The 8,865-nt window shown below is 39.9% G+C and overlaps 1 non-coding gene and 1 pseudogene across 1 annotated transcript; both read left to right on the forward strand.

Annotated features, from left to right (window-relative positions):
* The first annotated feature begins 8,179 nt into the window (after positions 1 to 8,179).
* On the forward strand, positions 8,180 to 8,587 carry LOC105743869 (annotated as a pseudogene).
* Positions 8,588 to 8,737: 150 nt separating this feature from the next.
* On the forward strand, positions 8,738 to 8,864 carry LOC111813307. The gene has a single exon (XR_002818606.1). It is a non-coding gene; the product is annotated as a U6atac minor spliceosomal RNA (small nuclear RNA).
* The last annotated feature ends 1 nt before the right edge of the window (position 8,865 follows it).

Below are 8,865 nucleotides of genomic sequence, written 5' to 3' on the forward strand. Positions count from 1 at the left end.
ACACACACACACACACACACACAAACACACACAGAGACAGAAATAGAGAGATGAGAGGAGATAAAAATTGGGACAGAACCCATCTTGGTGTTTATTCTATTTTATCTCTCTGCTTTTTTTTTCTAAAGTGGTTATGACCTTTTTTGTCTAAATTCTCTGCCTCCCTAAGATAATTTAAAGATTAGATGAAACATACATTATCATAATTATTGTTGTTATATTAAAAATAAAACATCTATGTAAAGTGATAACCATCTTCAGCAAAATGATTATTTCCAGAGAAAACTGAAGGCCTGTCCATGCTTTTCTGTTGATTTAGACAGTAACAGCTTTTTTGGTTTTCTACATTAATTTTGGTACTTTAGCCCTGAATATGGCACAACTTCTAAATTGTATTTATATTTGTTCTCCTTAAAGAGTGAAACTTTAGTCGGAGAGTTGTTAGCTTTATCCACCTAAGGAAATCCGACTACATGTTGGCAGAAAGTGGCTGGTCCTAGACAGGTTGGGCGTTGGATGTGCCTCACCTCAAAAGGTCACTCTCTGGTCCACCCATCTCTCAGCCAATGCAGTTAAAGTTAGAAAAGTTTGTCAAAAAGGACTGGTAAGATAACCAGTCAGTGGAAGTTTGCTCAGGACGTTCCCTTGGGAAGCTACCTACATGTTCCTGGTCAGTGGTACAGGGCCACCACTTAACTCTTCTTGGTGCTGTTGAAAAAGACACCACAGTGTGTAGAGGGGAGCACATTGCATGTTCACGTCCTCATTTTGCACTCCAGTGGGTGTGATGTGACACAGGGGATTTTGCAGAGATGACGTAGTTAAAGATCTCAATATGGGGAGATTACTTTGGGCACAATGTAATCCTAAAGATCTGTAGTAGAGGGAGCATGATGGTTGACTGTGTCAACTTGAGAAGTTTAGGAGAAGTTTTAGTGAAGAGAAGCTTTTTTTTTTTTTTTTTTTTTTGAGAAGTTTAGCTAAAATGGCTCAGCAATTTCATACCCAAGGGTGTAGAAGACCCGCATAGGGTGGCTCATTACCTGCATGGTATAACGGGGAAATGAGGAAGGATGGAACTGCTTTTATTACTTTGGAAGAACTCCGGTCTTCACTGTCAGTGGAAAGTGGGAGGTCAGATGTCATCTTCCTCACAGACTCTTCAACTTCTGGTGTAGAATCTTCAGCCTTCCATCGAAGACCTCTGCCTTCTGAAATACTACAATGGGCTCCAGAGCTTGGAGCGGATCCTACAGTCTCCAGTGGGCAGATAGTCTTTGTACTCTTCCTCATCTGACTTTGTGGGTGGCTATGGTAGGGCAATCTTGTCAATTCCTACACATTTGTATATTTCATGCTACATTTGTTTCTCTAGTAAAATATTGATACGGGGAGGCAGGAATATTGGAGTGAGTGATTAGATGTTGCTATGCTGCTGGTTCTGAAGGTGGAGAAGGGCCCCATAAATGAAGGATGGAGGTGGCTTTTAGGAGCTGGAAAGGATATAGATTCTCCACTAGAACTTGCAGAAAGAGCATAGTCCTGGCTACAACTTGATGTTAGCCACGAAACCCCACTTTGGACCTTTGATTTCCAGAACCATAAGATTGTAAACATGTGCTGTTTCAAGCCACTAAGTGTGCAATGACTTGATGCAGTGGTAATGGGAAGCGAACACACCAGCTTTGCTTGCTCTTCTTAGGCTGTTTATGGCATGCAGCTCCCTGCTGTTTCCTTCCCGCTTGCCAGCTAGTGCCAGGAGGACTATTCATCTTGTTAACCCCTGGGAATTTGATATAATAAAATGGCAATAAGCACTTACTTAAATTCCTGCTCTGTATGCCCATTACTGTCTTGGTAAATGTGGTTATTTTCACCCATGAAGATGGCTCTACTGAGTCCATTCTGTCACGTTCTCACATCACCTTGGACTTGGGTTATTGTAGCAGCCAACCTGATCTGTGTCCTCCAGAGCATAGACAAAAAAGATGCTGCCATGTTTTACCCTCTCACTAGGTGAAACTGATCTTTTGAGTACACCATCTTGTCATGCCAGTTCCCGATCAAGGATCAATGTGGACCATCCGTTTTCTAATACATTAACTCTCAATTCTTCTTTCTCACCTTCATAATCAAATCTAATCCTACTAACCCATCATGCGTGATGCTTGAACATTCTCTTTGATTGAGTTACCCACTTCTCTATCTCCCATGCCGTGACAAATCTGAGTTCATTCTGGCATCGCTTTTCTCATCCTTTGTTCTTTTCCTCTTCCCTTTCTCCCTTCCTTCTTCCTCCTTCTCTCCCTCCTTACCTCCCTTCCTTTCTTCCTCCCCCACCCTGCCCATGCCCATTCTGCACATTAAAAAAAATATAACCCATGTTGCCAAACATTCTCAACTCTTCTGACTTACAGTGATTTTCTTTACCTGCTCACTTGCCTGTGGTTGGTATTGACTAGGTGGTTTTGTTTGTGGACTGAAGGTTGTATTCCTGTAGTCCCCTCTGCCTGTGGTTTAGCGTAGAGCACAGGACAGCAATGCAAAATGGATTTATACTTAGTCAGCCACACTATCTCCTGCCATCTAAACCCTTCCCTCACTAATGTGCCCCCAAAGCCACAAATTCTTCAGCAGGCAGGTAGTGGGTGGGAGCAGCGAGTTCAGAAGCTACTAATGGGACCAGATAGGAAATCTAGGTGCAGTCAGTTCTATCTGACAGCATAAACCATCTCTGAAGTGGTTGGCAAATACTGGAATCCAATCTAGCTACTTCATTGACTGAATAGTATTTTTAGAATCTTTCCATAGCCTTCTCCATTTAGAATCTTTAAGCATGAAAGCTGGTTTATTATTCTTGTCATCTAAAACTTCCAATATTTTCTTATAGATATAACCTTGATATCAGATATGAAATTCCCATCTTGCTGGGGGGTCATCTGTCATTAATACTTAAGAAAAATTTGCCTTAAGTTATTGTTCTAGTAGGAAAGTTCGCACCTCTTGCTTTATTTTGGGGAAATGACTTTTTGTTTGGTAAAAACTGGCCATGAGTTTCTTTTTTCACTCTATTTTTGTTTTTAATTTTTTCCCATAATTTTATTGATAAACTTTCACTCTATTTTTGGCTTCTGGTCTGTATTTTACTTTTTTGGATGCTATCTCTTATCCTGCATAGTGATGTTCTGCTGAATTGGTCCTTCTCCAGTGTCTTTTCTCCTCAAAACTTCACCAATTTAGAACATGTGTTGTAGACTTTACCAAAGATTTGGAGCTCGATAGAGGATTGATCTGGAGGGCTAGAGGGTCTGTATTCATTGCTTTTATGAAAACTATATTAGACATTGCTGTTCTACACTTCAGACAATTTGCTTCAAAAGTTACTGGCCCTTTCTTCTACTCAAACAATAGTCTTCTGCCACACGAGGGTGCATACTCTCAGCTTAGCTCTTGCTCACCTTGTAGAATATGGAGACAACTAGGCAGTCTATTGCCTTGTGTTGGATGACTCAAGTCAGGCCTCCAAGTCAAGATCTTTAAGTTTATAATGAAACACGTTCATTTAGGTGTGTTCCTGGACAAAGATGTTTCTTCTTAAAAAGATCCTGCTATTGCAATAATTTTTTCTCTTCTACTATGAGTGCAGAACATATATCAGAATTACGAAAACTATGAAATATTTTCATTCCATGTCTTTGCATTTTGGGATTGTGGGTGATTGTTATTTTTTTTAAGGACTTTAAAAACTCTTCACATATTTTAATAATGGTAATGTACTACCTTGCAATACCTTGTATATACAATACATATAGTATGTTGTATGTAAAGGCACATACAATACATTGACAAAATACAACACATTGACAAAAACAAATACAAATAAAAGGGCAATTATTAGAACTCATCAATATATAAGGACTGGTCATTTATATTTTGAAATATTAATTTAATTAGTTTTAGTTCCTGAAATAAACTAAAATTTTAGTGATTTTTTTAAAAATAAGGAACTCTAATAGTATGGCTCTCTAATAAATGTGGAAAGGTGTCAGTTTGATTCACTCCTTCAGCTGACATGCTGGGACTGCTTCAAGACATTAAACCATTTTATGGGGAAATTTGATGGGTACAAGTTATTGCCCCATTATCAGTGTAAGACACAAAATATAATACCCTTAAGTTGGGCCCATGGGCATAACACCTGCAGAGTAAGAATAACTTTGAAGAGAACAAACTGAAGAGATCAAAATAGACACCCAAAGTATGGGAGGTACATAAATATTAGAGAAAGATCTGATGAGACACTGCAGGAAGATGATTATGGGACACTGGCCTTTCTGGCCCCAATTTTTCTACTTCTTCCCTTTTGCTATCACTTTGTTAAATCAACAATTCAGTTTGGGCCAGCTGCTCTAGTGAGAAAGCTTTAAATAAGGGTGTAGAAATAACTGAGACAAATGATAAAGTCATCTTTTACTGTAATATATTTTCACAATGCCTAACAGTTCCCCCATTTAATCAAGAGATTGGCAGGACAGGGAACAAGTTGGTAATTTGCAGTTCGGATGTAATAAAAATGTTATAATTCATGGATGAGACACCCAGACTACATTATGTATTATGAGTTTAACTTGACTTATAACTCTTTCTAGAACTTAAACTGTCATATCCAACCATATGCATTGACTTTTATAGTGATTTAATGAGTTGTTTGGTGAAAATAAATGTTGATGAAGTTACAAAATTTTCTGACTATATTCTTCCTCCACCTCTTTGGTTGTTGTTCCCCTCTGGATACTAGAGCTGGCTGTTTTACAGTGGCCCAACTGTTTTTTTTTCCCTGTAACTCATGGCTAGGGCCTTGGGACTTAAATGAATTTTGCTTATTATTCATGCTTGATCTTAGTAGATAGATCATGATAAAGAGAGCTGAAATAAATCTACTTGTTAGTCTCTGGGGTCAGCAAGATAAGGGTGTGAGTTTTGGACATATGGGGTCTGAAGCCCAGAGTGTCAGGTCATTCTCCAGAGAAGCACTTCCTCTTCAGCATGTGGTTTGGCTTCAGCTTAGTTTCTGCTGAGGGGCCATGTTGCAGCAATTTAGATAGTTGGTCACAATGCTGGGTGGGAAGGGTGAGTGATTGCGTTGTAAGGACAAGTTCAGTTCCCACTGAGCCTCACTGGAAATACTTAGCTGCTGTGATCAATGCTGTTGACACTGCAAGAAATGAAATAATGCCAGATTTTAGTAGTAGCGTAGCAAAGAATTTTGTGGAATAGGCTGTAATTTGAGCAGGCACACATTTTACACTCATTAACAGAAGTAAGGAACAATTAATTGGCTTATTATGTACTCTGTAATTGGTTCAGCTACATTTTCGTTATGACATAAGGGAATAAACAGAGGAATCCTGTTTGGGGATTTGGCTAGGCCAGAGAGACCTCATGAAATTTCCCTACATGATAAAAATGATTAGATGCACCACCATTTAGCAAACATAATAAGGAAAGAACCCATAATCTATTAAGAGCTGCCTAACAGTCCTGGTTGTATGGTCAATGAGCCGGCATGAGTGTAAAACTCCCAGGGAATAAAGTGACCTGATGTGTGGGCAGGAATGACCTCCTTTAGGGCACCTGGTGGCCCGAAGAGTGATTTACTCACTTGTCCTCCGAGAAGCCATTTACCTCACAGAGGTGACATTTTCCTTACCCATGAGTTTCACCCCAGCTTCTGCTGCTATCTGCATATATAAAGAGAAGTGAAAATTTAAGGAAATTACCTAGGTCATATGGACCCCTAAAATACTGTTTCTTCAATTGCCTTGGCATTTGAGTAAAAAAAAATTTGTTTCCCTTAAGCGATGTTTTCCTTAATTTTGCATTTCTTTGGAAATGCAGATGAGATTATATCACAGGAGGAAAGACAAAGTTGTCAAAGGGAAAGCTATCCGAAGAATTCTGGGGACAATCTGTGATGCTATGTTAAAAGAAAATTTGTTCATGATGGGTAGACCTGTGATAATATATGTCTCTATATCCTTTAGCACTTATTATTTAACCTTAGATTTCAATATTTAGGTTTATAAACAGGTTTATTGAGTGCTAAAAAAAATGGAGTTGGATATTCTTGACATCAGAACCTTGACCTCTTGTCACCATCTTCACTGCCAATACCTGGCCAAGATCCTATCGCCCCACCTCTGGGGACTGTGACAGTCTCTGAAGTGGCCTCCCGCTTCTGACCTTGAGCTGGTTGCTGTGCTTTCATTGTCGATGTAGGTTCAGAGTTATCGCAGCCTTGCTTTGTTAAAACAAGTTACTCTTGCTCTTTTCCTCTAAGAGTTCTCCAGTGGTTTACTGTCTCATTCCTTGGCCCTCACCATGGCCCGAAGCACTGTAATCTCAGCCCCCAGCAGCCTCTCTGCTTTTCTTTCCAATCCTGGCCACTGCTCCAATCCCACTGGCATTCAGCATTTCCTGACCACATGAAGCCCCTTCTCCTCTCATGAACTTCATGCCTTCGACTTTTCCTGCTGGGAATGCTCTTGTTTTATCTTCATGGTTCAGTTGTTTGGTTTTTGCAGAATCTCTGCTCAAATGACTTTTAACCAGAGGGGACTGCATGGCTACCTCCTATAAAATACATGGTACACACAGTTCTCATTAAACCACTTCCTTTAATTTTCTTCACAGACATTCTCATTACCTGATACTTCCCATATTTATCTCTTGATTTGTTTATTGCTACTTTCCCCTACTCCCTGAGCATATGCATAATGCTAGTGATGTAGTTTTGATCTCGTCTCACTGCAGACTGAAATTTCCAAGCTGCCCATGACAAGCTCTCCCATCCCACTTTGTCTTGTTAGAGTGTGGCATTGACATTTACCATCAAGAGGTAGGCGTACATATGCCTGTTTCTTCCCTTTGAATCTCTGTAGGCCTGCGGCTGACGGTAGAAGTGATACTATGAGATTTCCAAGGCTAAATCATGAAAGGAACTTCCTCTTTGTCCTCTTAAGAATCTCAGCATCAGAACCCAACCTCCCTGCTGTGAGGAAACTCAGGTCACACAAAGAGACTATGTTTAATTGCTCCAGTAAAGGTCACTGTTGAAGGCCAACATCAACTGCCAAAAATGTGACTGTGGAAGACTTGGGATGACTCCTAACTCCAGTCACTACCCCATAGCAGCTGTGTTGGAGACCCCAGATGGCAACTGTTTAGGTGATCTTAGGCAGAAAACCCCAGAACTAGGAAGCCCATGAGCACAATGGTTATTATTTTTTGAGTCTCTACATTTTGGGATATTTACTTAGCCTCTGTGGATATCTAGGGCACTGCTGTGTTTCCTGGAGCCCAGACAGTGCCTAAAAACAAGCTTCCTGAATAAATATTTTCTGAATAGACAAACGATACACAGTTCAGAGATAAAAGTGTTCTGGTTTCTTGTTAGACACATTTTTCAGTTTTGCTCCATTGAACAGCAACTCTCAATTAGTTTGGTGATGTGTTATATAGGCCCTCATGTGTTTGAAAATTTCAGGTTGTCCATTCACTTGAAATCTCTCCATGCACACACTCCTAAGATCTGAGTGAAGGAGAGGAAACTGAAGATGAGGCTTAAATATTTGTGGTTTTATTTTTGGTCATTTCATCAAACAAACTTCTCAATATGCTGTTATGAAAATAGAGAAAGGTTTTATGGGGGAGGAGGCTGGGAAATCAGTACTACCTGTTCATTATCCTTCTTGTTGTATTTCTTTCCAATCATAATTGCCCATCAATTATAACTGAGAGAATAGATCTATTATAACTGACAGAGAATGGATTATACATGTTCTAGCCTAATTTACATTTTTAAACTATCACGTAGTAGAATTCCAGGGCAAAGCCAAGCCAAAACACAGAAAACAAGAAGAAACAAATTAACTTTCAAAGACATTACTGCCTACATGAAATAAATTTTTTAAAGCATAGGCCCTTTGCTCACTAGAAAGACCTACTACACTTAGAGCCATATTGGTTTTCTCTTCAGTACCCTGTCAAAGCAATGGGGTTCTGGGGCCCTTAAAAATGTCACCTGTGTCCAACTTTAAAAGCCAACTAGGGTCCTTCCATGCGCATTGATATGACTGGCTGGAGCAGAATGTTTCTCTTCTCCTCCCGAGCTGTCTGAGGCTCCGTTGCCTTCATGAATGACACAGTAACTACCCAAACCTGGAAATTCATGACCAACTGGCTTCTCCAAAGGAAAGAAGTGGTCATTGATGTCCTTCACCCTGGGAAAGCAAAAGTACCTAAGACAGAAAGTTGGGAAAAACTCGCCAAAATGTACAAGACCACACCAGATGTCATTTTTGTGTTTGGATTCAGAACCCATTTTGGTGATGGCAAGACGACTGGCTTTGGCACAATTTATGATTCCCTGGATTATGCGAAGAAAAATGAGCCCAAATATAGACTTTCAAGACATGGCCTGTATTAGAAGAAAAAGTCCTCAAGAAAGCAGCAGAAGGAATGTAAGAACAGAATGGAGAAAGTCAGGGGCACCACAAAGGCTAACACTGGTGCTGGCAAAAAGTAAGCTAGAGATTGGAGAACAGGCGAAGGAGTAGAGATTCTGCAGTGCTTGTTTGCAGTGACTGCAACTTTTTTCATGAGAGGATTTAATAAACTGTAAAACCCTAAAACAAAACAAAACAAAACAAAACAAAACAAAACAAAAACACTAGGTGTGTTATATGAAAGGAGAGAAGTTTAGCACTCCCCTCGACAAGGATGGAAGAGGCGCTCGGGCCTGACAACACGCATACAGTTAAGGCATTGCCACATACTTCATGGCATAAAAACCAACAAGAAAAA

The sequence above is a fragment of the Octodon degus genome, unplaced genomic scaffold (genome assembly GCF_000260255.1).
Source record: "Octodon degus isolate 3935 unplaced genomic scaffold, OctDeg1.0 scaffold00180, whole genome shotgun sequence".
In the NCBI taxonomy this organism is placed as follows: Eukaryota; Metazoa; Chordata; class Mammalia; order Rodentia; family Octodontidae; genus Octodon; species Octodon degus.